Raw genomic sequence first — 20,233 nt, forward strand, 5'->3', positions numbered from 1 at the left:
TTCACCCGACGGGTGTATGTCGTTAGTTACGAGCAACATTTTGTATGTACATCTTCATCGACATAGGATTTCTCCTAGTACACACGAACCCTTCTCCACATCACTCCTCAAGGGACTCGCTGGAGTATTTGCTACTACTACCAAGATCCGCTCCGGCGGGTCCAGGCACAGTGCCCAGACACACTGCCGCGACCCTATTACTCGTCAGGGCTTCATTGCGACGTCCAGTAAGGGGAAACCGCCACACTTGAAGCTGACATTAGAGTAGAGGCACGACGCTTCAGCGCCATCCATTTTTAGGGTTAGTAGCATTGGCATGTGAGTTGTTAGACACTCCTTAGCGGATTTCAACTTCTATGGTCAATGTTCTGTTGTCTACAGCAACCAACGCTTTTCATGGTATCCCATTAGCGTCGACTTAACTTCTACCAGGGAGATAGGGTTTGGAAAGCCAAGAGCATCGCAGTTTCGGCGGTGTCTGGATCTTCTCATCGAACCTTGAATATCCAGGAGAAGGCTACGTGGAGATGTCGCATTGGTTCGTACTGTTACGTCTCATTCAGTACGGGCCTCGAAGAAAATATAAGTTCTAGACTTATCTGATGAGCTCCGGCTTTCGTGAGATTCGTGTCCTATTTGGCCGTTTTCTGCTATGCGCATTTCGTGGCACGGGACGGACAATAATACGAAAGTCTTCCGTTGAAACAACCTCTTCAGTAGTGCTGACGGGTGGTAGACAATTGGGAATTACTCGGGTATCTTTCGCCCGGGGATGGGACAGTGATAAATCACTCGGACTGTTAATCCTCTTTTCTACTGTGATAGGTATGAGGCGATAAGGAACTGTCTTGTGTATGTCAATGATCTCCGTAGGAAGAATTCCCAAATCCGTGTGGTGATGAAACGAATCGTAATACAACGCGAGTTTTTATGAACTTCTTGCCCCAGGACACATTTCTGTCGTGTGATATTAACGTATAGTGAATTTAATAGCGTTTTAAGATGCCTTTTCACGTAGATGAACTTAGAATTTACGTAAGCGAAATTGTTTACTACGGAAGTCTTCGTCTTTCCCTTGAACGTTCTCCCAGATGTTTCTATTATGAATAATTTAGGATGTTCTGTTTTTATTATGGAGCATCCGCATAGAATGAACTCTCTGGTTTTTGTAAGTGCGAATGTAACGTCATTTGCTATTACCGTGTATAGTACGTGTCCTTGTGATGATTTGACGGGTGTTAATTTCATTGCCAGCCTTTCGTAAAGAACATCGTATTCGTGGAAACCATAGCTGTCCGTTGGGATGTTTGACTAATAGGTTTCACTTCCATTCGATTCGAGGCAGGCTTCTTCGTTCAATGCACATACAGTTGGAGATTTTAGGTGAATTTGATTGGCATTCGTTTTTACGGTGTCTTAATAGTCTCATACCGTGATTCTGATGGATACTTGTACTGCTATGTCGTCCCATGTACCGTAAAAATCATTATATTAGGAACCCTCGCAAGTCCCATCTGTCGTAGCGGACCCACTTAAAGTAAGGCTCCTCGTGTCAGTGCTGTTCTTCTTTATGACTGATATAAAATCATTTTGTCTTAGAGAGAGAGTGCCTGTAGAGCGTAGTTGTTGGCACAATTGATAAGTCATCGTGAGCAGGCATTTTCAACGTCCATTGTGAACGATGGATGCATTAGAGTGCATACCACAGTTGAATATTGTGCGGTCTATCTCGACACGACATTGTAACGACATTCTCACGGATTGGTATTTAACAGTCTGTAGTATTTGTATGTATATCGTATTGTTGATCGGTTGTAGATTTGGGATCTTACACTCAGCTATATCTATGAGAGAGTACTATGTGATGTTCAAGGATTGCATAACGCAATCGTATCCTACTAATGCTAATGCTACTCTTACTAAGGTAAGTACAATATTAAAAGTTTCCATCGCGAACATTATGCATCAACTTTTGAGCTATTCTATCTCATAGAGCATCGAAAAAGCAACTGATGCTGTTAGTTCATTTTCCATTTTTATATTCTAGCTTATAGTCTTTGGTGGGAGACCACCTTACCAACTGTCATCATGGAAGGGAGAGTGATCGTTGCGCCATACTGCGTTGAGAGAAACCGTGTATCGATATTACAAGTTTTTCTATTTTCAAGTTTTACTTTTCTATTTTCGTTTTACAAGTTTTAATATTTTCGGTAATAAAATGTTTCAAAATTTCTACTAGTACATGATGCGATCGTTCAATTGAAGCGTTTGATTATGGTTGGTACGCGCTCTTCTGGTATTGTTGGATTTGAATTTTTCTTGTTACTGCAGTCACTAACTCTGATAGAAAGTTAGTACCTTGATCGGTCAAGATGCCTTTTGGAGAGCCAAATCGGCATATCATGTTTTTTATAAATGCGTTTGCGATTTCTTCTGAAAAAGCTTGTTGAAAAGGAATTGCAATATAATATTTGGTATGAAAATCTTGTATCGTTAAAATATAAGTATTTTCGGATTTTTTGATCGGTAGTGGACCTACAATATCCATAGTTATTTTACCGAACGCCTTCCCGGACGTGTGATAGCCATTGTTTGGTGCGTTTTTAGTCTAACAAGTTTCTTCGTCTAACAGCTTCTGCATTTTTATATGTAATTCTGTATGTCTTTTTTCAGATTTGTCCAATAGTACTTCTGTCTGATTCTCGAATACTTTTTCGACACACCTTTATGTCCACCTATTGGTGTCGAATGATTATAGTTTACATTTCTGATTCGTTCGATTTCTTTAGGCATTATTATTTCATGTTTTAATAAAATAATTTTCGTTTCACTGTCTAAAAAGTTCGACCGAATTTTGTGCCTTACCTCGGCCCAGGGTAAGTCTCCGACTGGTCCTTTAGAGATTGCTATTGTCTTTAGTTGTAACCTTATGGCCGCGTCAAGAAGAGAGTGAAGGACTTCGTCCAAATTTTCTAGTTGGATAGAGAGTGAAATTCTTTCCTTGACGGGTGACGCGTTTAAATATTTTCCACCCTTTTTTATAACTTTTACTCTTTCGAGAGTTGCATCAGTAATGGCGGGTAACTTACGATTATCTGCAAGTTCTTCCGCGCCTATGTCTACCGTTGTTCCGTTTGTCGTAGAGAAGAAGGTGATATTGCCATTATGCATTATTATTCTTTCTCTTATCTTTACTATACTGCCGTTGATATGAGCGTACGTTTTGTTGGTTGAGGTTTCGTCACCCGTATCTTCTGTCTCGTCGTATACGTTGAGTGTGACTTGAATAGTTTCATCTGTTATGTTGTCCCCTTTCTTATTTTGTGATGCATTAATCACTTGGGCGTGCACGTGTTTACTTTTGGACGTGTACAATTCTTCCTGGCTCGAGTTTGTCACTACTATGGGAAGTATTGGTTTATGGAGGTCCACGGGGTTCCGAGATAAGGCGTCTGCGTTTACGTTCCTTTTTCCGGCCATATATACGATGTTATACTCGTACTCGGCTAGTTTTAATCGCCAGCGTATTAATCTCGATGTTAGATCTTTTACTGAATTCAGCCATAATAGTGGTCTGCGATCCGTTTCTAAGTAGAAACTAGGACCATAAAGAAAAGGTCTGACGTAGTTTACCGAATATATAATAGCTAATAGTACCTTTTCCATGATCGAATAATTTTACTCCGCTTGATTAAGCAATCTAGAAATATACACAATAGGCAGATCTTTACCTATCTCGCCTTGGCTTAATATTACTCCTATAGCGTAGTTGGATATGTCGGTTGTAACGACGAAATGTTTTGAGAAACCTGGATATTGTAATAGCGGTTCTTGACACAGTAAATTTACTGACATTTTAAATGAAGTTTCTTGGCTGCTCTCCCATTTAAATGGTACGTTTTTCTTTAGAAGATTTGTGTGTGTGGTTTGCTAATAGCGAAAAAATTAGGTATAAATCTTGTGTAATATTTGGTTTGTTCTAAGAATTGCTTTAAATTTTTCGCTGAACGTGATACTGGGAATTCTTTAACTGCTCTTATATTTCCGGGGTCGATTTTCACACCGTCCAAACTGATTACTTGTCCTAAATAAGTTACCTCTTTTTTCTTAAGAAATAACACTTTTCTGGTCGTAGTTCTAATCTTGCGTTCTTTAGACGATCATATAATTTCTGATATTTAGTAATGTGCTTTGAAAGGGAGCTGGAATATGTTATTACGTCATCAAGATGTACAAAGAGCTCGTTTCTTTGAAGTCCCTTGAGGATTGAATTTATTAATTTCTGGAATGTGGAAGGGGCGTTTTTTAACCCGAGGAGCATACGCGTAAATTCGTAATGACCGTATGGTGTCGAGAATGCTGTTTTACGAGCGTCTTCTTTGCTCATCGCGATCTGGTGAAATTTGGAAGCCAAATCAAACGTGCTAAAGTATTTAGCTCTCCCTATCTGGTCTAATATCTCTGAGATATTAGGTAGAGGGTTGCTGTCCTTTACAGTTTTTTTGTTTAGCATTCTATAGTCTGTTACTAATATCCATCTTTTGTTCCCATTGGCGACTGCTTTCTTCGAAACGATCCAGAGAGGGGAATTACAAGGCGATATTGAAGGTTGAATGACCTCGTTCCCTAAGAGCTCGCTTATCTGTTTGTTTATTTCCTCCTTGTGTATAGGAGGGTACTCTGGCATACGGAAACTGGCGTCGAATCTACTGTCTCGATCTTATGCGTTATAGTATTTTGTATATTGTGAATTTGTATATAGTATATTATGAACGTAAGTTTATCTCCCGGTAAATGGAATAAATCTAGAGATTCTTTTATGCTTTGCCAGATTTATGCTTTGGAGAGCTTTCGTGTAGAGTTCGTTAGTCTTATCTGCGACTAGTCTACAGAGGAGAGTGAGAGAGAGGCGGATGTGAGAAGGACTCGCGGCGATCTTTGTAGTTTGCGCAACCTCCGTTATTCTCGGTCTCGTAAGCGAGGTGTTCTAGTTTCCGAACGTCGTTATCTCGCCCTAGGGGAAATGGTCTCTGCGTGTCGGGTTCACTAACCTTGTTCGAAGAAATACATTCGAAGGGGAGATAAGAATTATTTAGATTTTTGTTATCTTCGCTGGAACTGTTAGCTAAACTTTGATATGACTCGTCCGCCCTTCTAGGCCCTGGAGTCGATAAGACACACGTGTCGACCGTTTCGAATTCCTGGAGTTCGATTGTCGGTATAATGAGGTTAACGTCTTCTTCTTTAGTATTGAGAATTCTCATAAATGCTTCTCCATTATTACTAGTTACTATGACCTCGCTGGCAAAAATTCCTTCTCGAAATTCTAATGAGGGCACATAGCCTATTTTATCTTTCTTGACCGTACTGTCTACTTTCATTATGTTACTTGTTTGCACTGGAATGCTTATTTCCTTCGGCTTGACGAATGGCATAGTCATACCGTGCCATTCTACGTGTGCTTTAATAGAATTGATCTTTGCAGCGTCTCCGAAGAAATTGGATCCCAGTATGCCGCCATGTGGAATGGGAAAAGAGTCAGGTACGATGTAGTATTCTACGGGGTATCCGTAAACATCGATGGTGCAAGAACCGTGTGTAGTGACTGTCTCTTTCGTAATACCGCTTAATTTGATTTTGTCCGATTTGTTGCACATTAAAAATCGTTTTTTAGACATACCGATCTTTAATATGTTAGGTCCTGGTCTTGTGTTAACTAAGAATTTTATTTCTCCTTTTAGATTTTTTAAGGTTATGACGACAGAAGTACTCGGATCGCGATTTAGTCGGACTGTGCGGTCGTAGACGGTTCGTTCGTTCTCACTATCATTATTGGACGCGTCTATGCGTTTAACCCTGAAATCGCGTCTTTCGACGAAGGGTGGTTTGCGTTTCTCGACTGGCGTTCCTGCCAATTCTTCTTGGGGCATTCATCAATTGTGTGTCCGTAGTTTTTGCAATAACGGCATTCTTTTGGATAATTTGAATTTGGTGACGTAGGAGAACAGGAAAGTCCCACAACAGGAGGAGCGTGAGGTAGACGGGGAGGGGAGGAGTATGGTATGTTCTGTAGGTATGAGCTTGGTTACGCTTTTGCTGATTACGGACATTTTCATAACATTTATTGCATGTCCTACCTTTTTGTAGTATGTACAGACTTCGGGTGGAGCGCCAGTGTGTATTATTCGTGTCCTAGCTCCTCTCGATTTTCGCGATTCATGATAACAAAAATCAGCTGGTCGCTCGCGGTTGTTTCTTAGTTGTCATTACTTTGCGGCCATTCTCCTGTTCCATTCGTATTGCATTGTGGAATGTAATTCTATTGTTTTATATTATTCTACCGATATACTCTATCATTGGTTCGTTTGCGCACATTAAAATATTACGGAGTTACAAATTGTAAGATTCCTGCGAGTGGAGCGTCCCTAATGTTTGCCTAATTCGATTACATTATGAATTCATTTTTCTAAGATCGTGTTTCTCAATCGTGCGATACGCGAAATTCTGCATTTTTCGTATTGCGGCTTTTGTAAAAAGGTCTTCAGGATATTCTGGTATCATTTGTCGTGCTCGTTTACACGCTTTTGTGAACGAGGTGAGAAGCATATTTTTCCCGTCAAATCGCGGTATCATTCCTAGTGTCTCGTTAATTGAATGGTTGTCGGATGTAGCGCGGCTCGCTCCTTATGGCGAGTGTTTCATGTATCATGAATGCGATAGTATCCATTTCTAATTTCGCAGAAGACGCGAATTCGGTCTCACGCCTTAGCATTTTTTTGCGGTCGTGTATGGTTTGCTCGCGTGCGGCTAATTGAGCCTCTTTATGCAGTAATTTTCTATTCGAGATTCCTCGATTTCCTACTCAGTGGATCGCCTAGTTCTATTACTAAGCGTTTCCATTCTCTCAATGGTCGCGTAGAGTTTGTCGGAATAAGTTTGGATTCCACTAGTTCGTGCCAGTTCTGAGCTGATAGTAGAATGGCGGCCGAAGAGGACTACGACGGGGCTATCCGTCAGGAAGCCTCGCAGCAAGAAAAATTCGCGGGAGGATAAGACACGGGACCGAGCTCGGATCCTAGTACCGTAATCGGATCTGTTCACCTCGCCCAGGTCCAGCACGTCAGTCAAACCCGCTTCCTTACCAAGGCCGACATGCACTCCACTTCAGAACCAATCCTTATTCCGAATTAATGGATCCGATTTGACGACTTCCTTTACCTACATTAGTCCTTCGACTAATGGGTCTTTACCTTGGAGACCTGCTGCGGATATGGGTACGAACCGGCGCGACACCTCCATGTGGCCCTCTCCTGGATTTTTAAGGTCCGAGGGGAAGATCCGGACACCGCCGCAACTGCGGTGCTCTTCGCGTTCCGAACTCTATCTCCCTGCTAGAGGTTCCCAGGGAATTCGAACGCTTATACAGAAAAGAAAATTCTTCCCGGTCTTCCGATGGCGTTTCCAATTCATTTTGGGTTACCTCGACGAATATTCTTGAGAGGGCCTGAATTACACTCCTGGGATCCGTAATAGTAACCGGATTCCCCTCAGCCCGACGGGTATGTTGTTATTTAGGAAACACATTTTGTATGTACATCGTCATCGACATTAGATTTCTCCTAGGGCTTAGGATCGACTGACTCGTATGCAAAGGCTGTTGACACGAAACCCTTCTCCACGTCAGTCCTCCAGGGCCTCGTTGTAGGAGTATTTGTTATTACCACCAAGATTTGTACCGACGGCAGCTCCAGGCAGACTCACACCCAGATTCTTTTGCGCATACCGGTGTGATCCTCCTACTCGTCAGGACTTCATAGCGATGTCCCGTAAGGGCAAACCGCTACACTTGCCGCTGACGGTAGAATATAGACGCGATGGTTCAGCGCCATCCATTTTCCGCTTTCCGTTTAGGCAGGAAAGTTGTTGCACGCTCCTTAGCGGATTCCAACTTCCATGACCACCGTTTTGCTGTTTTAATCTTTTGAGCTCTGAATACTCCCGGCCGAAACGGTCCGTAGGAACGGAGCGCGGCTAGCGCTGACCATCGCTGGGGCCGGAATAATTTTTTGCCACATTGAAGTATCTATTCAAGGCGCAAACAGTAATACATTATAGTAGTTCGTTTGCAGAAGGTTAAATAATTAAAGACTGTTATTTTTGAGCATTAAAATTATTTATTATAAACATTAAAATTTTAAAACATTCAATTTTACAATCTACTAAAAAACTTAATTTGATATTTAGAACAGAAATTAATAATTTAATTGCTTGTGAAAAATTTCAAAACAATTATCGATACATAGACCGACATCGCATTTTTTGCATTCGTATTGCTCCTTCTCTTACTCTTTATGCAATCATCACACTTTCTTCTTGTCAACTGTTTTGCGCCTGCACGATTCTTACATTTCGACAAAAAATGCCTTTCAGTTAGCCGAAATGGTAAATCCTCAGATTTTCTTTCTCCTCCTTCAGCCACGCTTCTACTTTGTGGATATTTTCGTAAAATGTCTTTCATTAGCATTAAATGAAATTCACTAAATTTTTGTTTGGTACCAGTACAATTTTGATGTAAAATATCTGCATTATATATGACTAGATCTAACAAGTGGAAAAACAATTTTTTATACCATTTTATCGTTTTCCTTACTGAATTAAGTGTAGTTAAGGTTACATCAACTCTGTCTGCAGCACCCATCTTGTAATTATAATTAGTAATACACGATGGTCTCACGATGGTTTCTCCTGTACGATAATCTTTCTTTACAGTTTCAGTCAATCTAGCTTCATGTGCAGAAGACAACATCCAAACCTCTTTCCTGTCATGCCATTTCATTGTCAATATAACGTCAGTCGACCGGTAGTAAGTTTCTCCTCTCTTTAATTTTTCATCCATGCGGGGCATTTGTCTTCTATTTTTCCGAACTGTCCCAAATGCGTTGGTTTTCTTGTCGTGTAGCAAAGTATACAATAGTGGGCTTGTGTACTAATTATTTGCAATCACTGTATGGCATCTTCCGAGATACGGCTGAGGCAGCGTCATTACAACATCTCCAGAGATTCCAATGGCCGTGTCACTTCTCTTGACGTTTGTTTTTTGGCCGGTATAAATTATAAGGTCCATTACATAATTAGTCTTACAGTCACACAGGACAAACGATTTAATGCCAAACCTACTTCTTTTGGATGGTATGAACTGTTTAAAATAACATCTGCCTTTGTAAAGTAAAAGACTTTTGTCGATGCATAGATTTTCGTACGGTACGAATGACTGTGAAAAGGAAGTTTTTATCTTATTGATGACTGGCCGTATTTTGGTTAAAGGATCGTCCGTGATTGTATTATTATCGTTGAAGTGCAACATTTGTAACAACATCATGTACCGATCCCGTGAATTATTTTTGCGGAAAATACCACTTTTCAGCAGTTCGTCCATCGACCAGTACTCCTTCAACGAAAGTTTCTTCGAATGTGGCATTAGCATTGAAATGCATAAAAATCCGTACATTTCGCAGACTGAAGTATGCTTCCAATTCTTCAAACGGGAACTCTTGTTATAGTCCGTACACTGTTGTACGCATTTGAAGTTATTGTTTGTCTGCTCGGTGATTTCACACACTAATTCTTCCGGAAACATCATTTGAAAGACGTCTAAGGGTGTTGATTCTGGACTTAGAATTCCATTTACTCCTGAAATTTGGTCATCAAAGACATGTACTACAGGATTTAAGTTTCTTTTTGACCAGAATAATGTTCCTTCTTGGTGAGAGGTCTCAATATTTTCGCTTCCTTCTGAATTTTCCTCATCCGATGATGTGTTTAACTTCCTGGGCCGTTTTCTATTTGTTCTTCTTTCATTAATTAATTCTTCTTGTTCAATGTCTGATGATAGTGATCCACTGTATTCTATTTTACTGTCGTCCCTTGTGAAATATTCTTCAAGATTTGACATTTTATAGGGTATCATAAATGAAAAATAATCAAACAAGTTATATACGGCACTATCGTTGTTGACACGAGCGAGACCGTAAGGTTCTTACGTTTACAAGACGATACTGTTGTCTGAGTCGGTTTAAGTGCTATGAGTCGAGAAAAGGTGACAATGCAGGTAATTATTTTGAAATCTAACTGGTTAAAGAGAGGGACGTAAAATGGGAGATTTTTACGACCCTAATACTGCCTAACCGCTACCTAAGTAAAGCTAATTACTAACGAGTGCCCCTGTATCAATTTTACACAAGAATGACTGTATTTTGATTGAAAAAATCGACAAACGCATATATGCGCTTTTAGTCTTGGCCGATGACTTGAAGAAAACACATATATGCGGCCTTAAGCTACACGGATGACTTTCGCCAAACGCATATATGCATCCATAGAGCTCTAAGGGTTAAGAAACCTACGCCTTTCATGGTATCCCATAAGCGTCGACTTTGGTTCCTTAATTCTGCGTTTGTTTCATCCCACAGCATCAGTTTAGCTAATCGAATTTGATCCACTTGGCACTCTGATCCGAAATTTCTCATGGTTTTTTAGTTCCAGCAAGCCACAGATCTCACGCATTTAAAGTTTGAGGATATGTTGAAATTGTTTCGCCCCCAAGGCCTCTAATCATTCACTTTGCCACATGAGACTCGTTTACGTTCGAAGAGAACGGGCGAGTGCCAGCTTTCCTGAGGGAAACTTCGGAGGGAATCAGCTACTAGATGGTTCGATAAGTCTTTCGCCCCAATACCTAGTTCCGACGATCGATTTGCAGGTTCGCTACGGACCTCCATCAGGACTTTCCCTGACTTCGTCCTGACCAGGCATAGTTCACCATTTTTCGGGTCCCAACGTGTACGTTCTGGGTGCGCCTTTTCTAGCAAAGAGAACAAGACGCCCCGGGAGTGCGGAGCCGCTTATTAACGTGGTCCATCCTCCCTCGGCCAAGCCAGCGCCGTTGACGCTAAATCTCCCCATTCGATCTTTCAGGTATCTCAGGTTAACCCCTACGGTTTCACGTACTCTTGAACTCTCTCTTCAAAGTTCTTTTCAACTTTCCCTCACGGTACTTGTTCGCTATCGTTCTTGTGGTCATATTTAGCCTTAGATGAAGTCTATTACCTACTTAGAGCTGCACTTTCAAGTAACCCGATTCTATGGAGAGTTCCTCCCAAGACGTTGCATCGGTCCGTACGCGTCTGGTATCCTCTACGGGTAAATGTTTCCATTCAAGATGAATTTGGACGCGGTAATGTGCCTCGGAATATAAGGTGGATCCTCCCGGACACTACATTTCCCTGCAACGGTACGGGGGGATTCAGTGCTGTGTCCTCTTCGCTCGCAGCTTCTAAGGAAATCTTTATTAGTTTGTTTTCCTCCGCTTAATAATATCCTTAAATTCATCGGGTACTCTCACCTACTCTGAGGTCGTCTTAGATTGTTTCGTTCGAGATAGAAATATACTACATAGGAGAAAAGAAAAAAAATTGCGGAACGAAAAAAATATCGAACGAAGAAAGATCGTACAAGGCAAGAAAACACCTAAGTTTGAGAACGCAACAAACTCAATCAACAAAATTCGAGCCAAGGTCATAGGGTCAATGAGTGCTTGAGCACAAATTCAAGGCACGTCCCAGACGTTGCGATGTCGTCGTGAAAGAGCCAATATTTCGGTCTCCGGGTCTCGTAAGGCTTCTTGCGTAGAGTCAAATTAAGCCGCAGGCTCCACTCCTGATGGTTCTCTTCCGTCAATTCCTTTAAGTTTCAGCTTTGAAACCATAATTACCCCGGAATCCAAAAGCGTTGGTTTTCCGGGAGCTACCCGCTGAGTAATCGGAGGAACTTCGGAGGTTCGCTAACTGGCATCGTTTATGGTTAGAACTAGGGAGGTACTTGATCGTTTTCGAATTTCTAACTTTCATTCTCGATTAATGAAAACATTTTTGGCAAATGCCTTCCCTTCTGTCTGTCTTGCATCGATCCAAGAATTTCACATTTAACGTCGCAATAAGAATGTCCCCATCTGTCCCTATTAATCATGGGGTTCGGAAACCAACAAAATAAAACCGATGTCTTATTCCATTATCCATGCACATAGTATTCAGGCGAGGCTAGCCTGCTTTAAGCACCCTTATTTATTCAAAGAATACGTACTGGCCCATATCGATACTCAGTGAAGAGCACCGCAATGGGATATTAGTTGGACCGCCCCAAAGAGCTAAGCCCACCAGTAGGACGTCCCATATCATGCAAGTAAACACCGCGAGCGGTGAGCCGACAGTGTGAAACACAGATTCAACCACGAGCTTTTTAACCGTAGCATCTTTAAAATATGCTATGGGAATTACCGTGGCTGCTGACACCAGGCTTGTCTTCCAATCGAAATTCGTTAAAGAATTTAAAGTGTACTCATTCTGATTACGGGGCCTCGGATGAGTCCTGTATCATTATTTTTTGTCATTACCTCCCTGCGCCGAAAATGGGTAAATTGCACGCCTGATACCTTCATTGGATGTGGTAGCCGTTTCTCAGGCTCCCACTCCGAAATCGAACTATGATTCCCCCGTTACAACGATGGTAGGCGCAGAACCTACCATCGACAGTTGATAAGGCAGACATTTGAAAGACTTATCGCCGGTGCTAAGACCGTGCGATCAGCTCAAAGTTATTCTGAGTCATCAAAGTAAACGGTGGACGAATGTAAAACATACGCCACCGATTGGTTTTGATCTAATAAAAGCGTTCCTCCCATCTCTGGTCGGAACTCTGGTTTGCATGTATTAGCTCTAGAATTACCACAGTTATCCAAGTAAATGTGGGTACGATCTAAGAAATCATAACTGATTTAATGAGCCATTCGCGGTTTCACCTTAGCTCGGCATGCACTAAGGCATGCATGGCTTAATCTTTGGGACAAGCAAATGACTACTGGCACTATCAATCAGGCAGCTCAAGAGGCTCTCCCCTCCCGAAAGAAGAGAAGATTTTCGCCGACTCCCTTTCAAATGTTGTCATCAACACATATGCCGGAAGACGATATCGCTTTTACTTATTCATTCAGGGAGAAGTGTACCCCTTCCTTAAAAGTTCGTCTCTCTCCTTTAACATGTATTAAGAGAGATTGGGCTCGAGATTTTATATTACATTATGTTGTTATGGACTCAATCTCATTCCAACGTTTGACTGAAGTATTCTTGGAGTCGGGATTTTATACTGAGGTCGGAAAATTTAGGTGTATACTGCGTTAGCAGAGTCACCCCTGCAAAGTTTACCCTGAGCAGTTCAAACGATTCGGTATTCGCGTTTGGATCTCATGGTTTTTCAGCGCAGAGTCTACAGATAGCTCCTCTCGCTTAAGTATATGAAATATACTTAATGATAAAAAATACTGATACGCTTAAAGTATATGAAAAAGTTAATTTCATCGCTCAGAATTGAGGTAGTTGATGCACAGTATATAGCCGTGATTTTCTGCACAGTAATTTCATCAAACTGACAGACAAATGAACGAGCTATCCAATGTCGAAGCGAGTACCACATAAGGACCATTCGGTCAAAGACACAGACCTGTGGTAATGCTGTGAGGGTATGTAATATTCTTTTTCAAACACGTTTTGAGCAGGTCAAAACGTGCAAACACTTAGAAATTATGCGGCCGAGTGGTTGGTGACACACGGTGAAATATATGGAGTCTTATGGGAACGGACTGGCGGATAAAAATTCTAACTGCTTCCCTGAAAAAGACTTAGTCTCTGGAGTATCAAACGCATTAGTTTCCAATTATAATTTAAAAGAAACCATCCCGTTTCGGTTCTGCCGAGTGAAAGGCGACGGTAATTAAACATTGCAAAAACATCAAGACAAGATATAACTTCGTCTCTAGAACGATTTATCGTCACAGTTCGATGACTGTCGACTAATCTTCCCAATCGTATAAGTTTACAATAAGAAACGGTTTAGTAATTCTCTCTAATATACGACCCTTTCTTATAAGTTTTATATTCATCATAATAATTTCGAATTATTCTTCCGTCCTCTTAGTATTTACAATGTTCTCTTAACGGCGGGAGAATCAATTGTTCGTTCAGTTGTATAGCATTTTTGAAATTTACGCTCGAATCATCGTTTTTAGATGAAACGTAAATTTTGGTCGAATCATGCGTTTCAATCGAATCGAGCATTTTGGGCGAATCATGCGTTTCGAAAGAATCGTGCATTTTGGGCGAATCGTGCATTTTGGACGGATCGAGCATTTAGGTTGAATCATCAATTCTGGGCTATTCGTGCAAGCCGACGTATATGTTCCCTTATATATACCGATTATCTGGCCAAGTGGTCGGTGACGTTGAACGAAATTCACAGCGTCTTATGGGAAAAAACTTCCAAATGAATCGATCGATTTAAAAAACATTCTCTATTGAGCTCTTATACGCTTCTAGACGTTTCTTCACGTTTCATCCCGCTTTCATTAACAAAAGTCATAAAAAAAATGGAAATTATAAATAATATTGCAAATTAAAAATACATTAATGAGCATAAACCATTTTGTTTCTCGTCGATTGCCCTCAATACTCCCGCGTGATCCGATTTGAGGACACTGCCAGGCGGGGAGTTTGATTGTGGCGATACATCTGTCAAAGAATAACGCAGGTGTCCTAAGGCCAGCTCAGCGAGGTCAGAAACCTCTCGTAGAGCAAAAGGGTAAAAGCTGGCTCGATCTCGAGATTTAGTACGCATAGAGACAGCGAAAGCACGGCTTATCGATCCTTTTAGCTTGAACAGTTTTCAGCAAGGAGTGTCAGAAAAGTTACGACAGGGATAACTGGCTTGTGGCGGCCGAGCGTTCATAGCGACGTCGCTTTTTGATCCTTCGATGTCGGCTCTTACTATCATTGCGAAGCAGAATTCGCCAAACGTCGCATTGTTCACCAGACAGCAGGGAACGTGAGCTGAGTTTAGACCGTCGTGAGACAAGTTAGTTCTATCCTATTGATGACTACTCGTTGCGATAGTAATCCTGCTCAGTACGAGAAGAACCACTGGTTTAAACATTTGGTTCACGCAATCGTTCCAGCGGCCATTGGTGCGAAGCTACTATCCCTGGGTTTATGCCTGAACTCCTCTAAGGCCGTATCCTTTCGAGTCAAAGAAGGCAAAGATATCTCTATGTGTCTTGTGAGTCGAAAGGCTCAAAATAATGTGACACTACTAGATGATCGGTCCTCGGGCCGGTTATCGCTCGAGTCCAGTTTGCCGTATAGGACCGTCGTCGAGATTTCACCTAGCGACGGCATGGTCTCTAACGGTCGACCTTGGGTCTCACAGTTCGATGTCGGAACTCGGAATCGTCTGTAGACGACTTAGGTACCTGGCGGAGTGTTGTATTCCATAGAGCAGTTACCACGCTGCGATCTGTAGAGACAGCCCTTGGCTTGGGGATTCGCCTTGTTGGATAGACGAGACCCCACACAGTACACTTATATGTAATATTACATATATATTAATATTTGTATACACAAAACACGGGCATATGTAAGTTTCGATGTCTGCGACAACGGTACTTAAAAAAAAAAGTATAGTAGGTGGTCACTCATGAACATATCTTACTTCCGAAACCAAAAGAAAACAAAAACCTTCAATCTATGTAATATTTTGACTAGTCGGGAGAAAGTTATGCGAGTGCTTTTCGAATCAATGCAACTGTCGGTCTTTGAAATTATTGCATTGGAAACTTATGCAAATGGTTGTTTATCTTTCGCATAGGGAGACTTGTTTAATCCAGGCAATTCAGTTTGTCACTCTCCCTTCAGATCTCTTTCATATTAACCCTTTGAGTGCTATGGGTGCACAGATGCGTCCAGCGAAAGCTATTGATATAGACTATGGACGCAAATACGCGCCTGGCAAAAATGATCAGTGTACTATGGTCAAATATATATGTTCGGTAATTGTTTCTATTGTCCAACATTTTGTCTCTGTCTGCGATACTCGCAGAAATCATATACTTCGTCACTTAGCAACGATGAAAAACAAAATTTAATTTTAGACGCAACTTCAGTTAGTTTCTGATAACTCATTTCATTTGTTACGTCGTACAGTTGTAACTGTTGCATTGGCATATTATCATATTAAACTTATAGTGCACATAATTTTTATATTGTTATTTACCTCTGTTTCATACTTTAAAAATGTATTCCAGTTTAAGAGATTATTACAAGAAACGACAGCGATGACGATTTGGATGAAACGGCAGATTTAAGTGACAATTATAATGACGAAATACAGGTACCACACGAATATATTCTACTGTCATCAGATTCGGAAGATACAGAAAATAGCGTAAATAATGGGATAGTTATATGTAGAAGGAAAAATAAACGGCAAAGAATTCTTAGCACATTTTCCGATGAGGATGATTTAAATTCAAATTCGATTTTAGAAAGATCCGACTTGAATGAAGTTCTTCCAACGTTGTCACAGTCGAAAAACGATTTCAAGCCCATACTACATGTATTTAACGATAAAAATTCTGGAGTAAAAGGAAATTTAACTTCAGAAGCTACGCCTTTAGATGCTTTTCGACTCTTCTTTTTAGATGGGTTAGTTTTACATATTACTGAGGAGACGAACAATTATTATAAATTTGTTATTGAAAATACTACATTTAAGACGTATTCTCGTATTAATATTTGGAAAGACACATCAATAGATGAAATGTACAGATTTTTGGCTATCACGATTTTAATACCGCGGGTGAAGAAATTGATTCTAAAAGTGTATTGGTCGAGCGATGACATGTTAAAAACTAATATTTTTCGAAGAACTATGGTGCGAGACAGATACATGATATTATTGCAAATGTTGCATTTTAATGATAATAATGTACAACGTGATGATCCATTGATAAAAATACGACCTATAATTGATACTCTGAAGTAGTCTTTCTCACAGTCATTTTATCCGTACAAAGATTTGTGCATTAACGAAAGTCTTATGTTATTCAAAGGTCGGTGTTACTTTAAACAATTTATTCCGCCCAAAAGAAGTAGATTTGGTATTAAATCATTTATCTTGTGCGATCGCACAACAAACTATGTGTTAGATTATATAATATACATCGGAAAAAATACAGATATTGTACGTAATTCTACAACCATTGGGCAATCGGCAGATGTTATGACAGTTTTACATCCATACCTTGAAAAGGGCTATACATTAACAGATAATTGGTACACAAGTCCACATTTGTATAATGTACTTCATAAACATAAAACTAATGCGTTTGGGACAATATGGAAAAACAGAAGAAATATGCCCCATATCGAGAGAAAATTGACAAAAGGGCAATTTGAGAATGTTAATTTCTTAAAATATACATATTTGAAGCCTTTCCATGATTATATAATTCTTTTTATGATTTGTTTAATTTTCTGATTTTTAATATCTAAATACATTATAATTATCAAATTGCTGGGATTTCAAATTCTAGCAGGTGAGTAAACAGTATATATTGAAAATAAAAATGTTTTCATTCAATGTGGAATAGACAACGGAATAGTAATTGGATTGTATACTATATTATAATGTGTCATACACCGTCGACGAGATCCATACTGCGCGAAAAAGTATTCAATCACCGGCGATCGTCTGCATCAGCCGCGCGCCGTCCGTACGGACTGCATAGGCTACGAATATTCAGCACTCAAAGGGATAAAAGAGACTACGTTTCATCGTTCTGGATGAAACTTGCGTTGCCATTTAATCGTTCTTTTTGTTCGAGTAGTTAATATTGGACGAATCGTGCATTTTGGTCGTATCGAATTTTTTGGACCACCCATGGATTTTGGCCGAATCGTGCAAGCCGACCGGGATGCTCTCTTATATAAACTGATTAAGCGGTCGAATGGTCCGCGACGCTGGATGAAATACACGGCGTCTTATGGGAACAAACTTGCGATTGAATCGCCCAAACGTTTCCCATCGAGAAACATGATATATCGACCTTTTATATTCATTTTGTCGTCTATTTATCCTTTTTGAACTATTTATTATCTAATTTTGTACGAAAATGTCATTTTCGCCGAAGAATTGTTTAAAACATTTGTTTTCGCAAATTAATAAATTTTTAACATTTAACGCGTATCGTATCGATTAAGGAACGTTAAATAAAACTTATCCATCCATTTGTTTCAAGAAATCTAAAAAACTGTAATTTTTATCTATCTGTTAATTAAGGCGAATAACGAGAAATTTGTTATATATGACGACATCGTTCTTTCATTTGACATTATCGATTGAGAGAGCGAAAATATCATTTTCATCGATGGATAGTTAATAACAATTATATTGCAGATTAATAAATTTTTAACATTAAACGCGTATCGTACCGACGAAGGAGCGTTAAATAAAGACCATCCAAAAATATGTTTCGAAATATCAACAAATCTGACCTATTCATCCATTTGTTGATTAAGGATGGTAAAAACAATAATTTTATAACAAAGGATTACTTAATTAGCTACGTATTCATCTTTTGATTTATTAAAAAAATCGATTTCGAAAACAAATGGTTTATGCTCATTAAAGTATTTTTAATTTGCAATATTATTTATAATTTCCATTTTTTTTATGACTTTTGTTAATGAAAGCGGGAAGAAACGTGAAGAAACGTCTAAAAGCGTATAGGAGCTCAATAGAGAATGTTTTTCAAATTGATCGATGAGTTTGGAAGTTTTTTCCCATAAGACGCTGTGAATTTCGTCCAACGTCACCGACCACTTGGCCGGATAATCGGTACATATAAGGGAACATATCGTCGGCTTGCACGAATCGCCCGAAATTGGCGATTTTTCCGAATTCGTCCGAAATGCACGATTCGCCCAAAATGCACGATTCTTTCGAAACGCATGATTCGCCCAAAATGCTCGATTCGATTGAAACGCATGATTCGACCAAAATTTACGTTTCATCTAAAAACGATGATTCGAGCGTAAATTTCAAAAATGCTATACAACTGAACGAACAATTGATTCTCCCGCCGTTAAGAGAACATTGTAAATACTAAGAGGACGGAAGAATAATTCGAAATTATTATGATGAATATAAAACTTATAAGAAAGGGTCGTATATTAGAGAGAATTACTAAACCGTTTCTTATTGTAAACTTATACGATTGGGAAGATTAGTCGACAGTCATCGAACTGTGACGATAAATCGTTCTAGAGACGAAGTTATATCTTGTCTTGATGTTTTTGCAATGTTTAATTACCGTCGCCTTTCACTCGGCAGAACCGAAACGGGATGGTTTCTTTTAAATTATAATTGGAAACTAATGCGTTCGATACTCCAGAGACTAAGTCTTTTTCAGGGAAGCAGTTAGAATTTTTATCCGCCAGTCCGTTCCCATAAGACTCCATATATTTCACCGTGTGTCACCAACCACTCGGCCGCATAATCGATATTTTTAAGAGTGTGCACGTTTCGAGCAGGCCGAAGAGAAAATTCTTGAGAAACAATATTACATATGCTCACAGCATTACACAACACTTCACACATTGGTGTGAAGAAATGAGTGCAGTATAAAACATCTGAAAATAGTTTTATTTATACATGTAATATAGTTTTATTAGGTGCGCACGTTACGATGTGTTCGTATTGAAATATTCTAAACAAAGAAAAGGTAAATCAGCACAGTTTTTACAATATGTCACGACTTTTTACTACAGTTTTTTGCCATTATTCTTCCTAGTTTCTTTAAATTTTTTTCGTAACAAATTTTTCCAAATCTTCGCACCGTTCGAGCTTTTCCCGGCATTGGTTTTAATTCATGTCGTGGTTTTCTCAGCAAACTTTCACATGGAGAAATGGAAACTTCAGCATCATTGTCACGACATTTTGTTAAATACAATACAACTTTCATTCTGAAGTCGGAAATTTGAATATCTTTTCTTGTTATCTGTTTGAATAATATCATTGAATTTACCATACATGTGTTCAATAACAGTTCTATTGATAATTTTCTATACCACTTTAAAGTTTTTCATAGTGATGAATTATAAGCTATGATGTGGTCTGATAAATCGACTGATGATTCTCCTAGATTATATTTCACAATTATATTTGGTTTTTCACACGAATAAAATTTCTTATTTACAGTAGACATTTCTGTCGAATGTTACGTTGTAAGCATCAATACGTCTCTCTTGTCTTTCTATTTTAAAATTGTTATTCCGAATTTATTTTCGCGAGC

At 39.6% G+C, this 20,233-nt stretch overlaps 2 pseudogenes; both read right to left on the reverse strand.

Moving 5' to 3' along the window:
• Positions 1-6,860: 6,860 nt before the first annotated feature.
• Positions 6,861-11,415, reverse strand: LOC118450502 (large subunit ribosomal RNA; annotated as a pseudogene).
• Positions 11,416-11,772: 357 nt separating this feature from the next.
• Positions 11,773-12,929, reverse strand: LOC146872050 (small subunit ribosomal RNA; annotated as a pseudogene).
• Between the last annotated feature and the right edge of the window lie 7,304 nt (positions 12,930-20,233).

Source organism: Vespa mandarinia, unplaced genomic scaffold, assembly GCF_050613455.1.
Source record: "Vespa mandarinia isolate Hongniang unplaced genomic scaffold, ASM5061345v1 scaffold_61, whole genome shotgun sequence".
Lineage (NCBI taxonomy): Eukaryota > Metazoa > Arthropoda > Insecta > Hymenoptera > Vespidae > Vespa > Vespa mandarinia.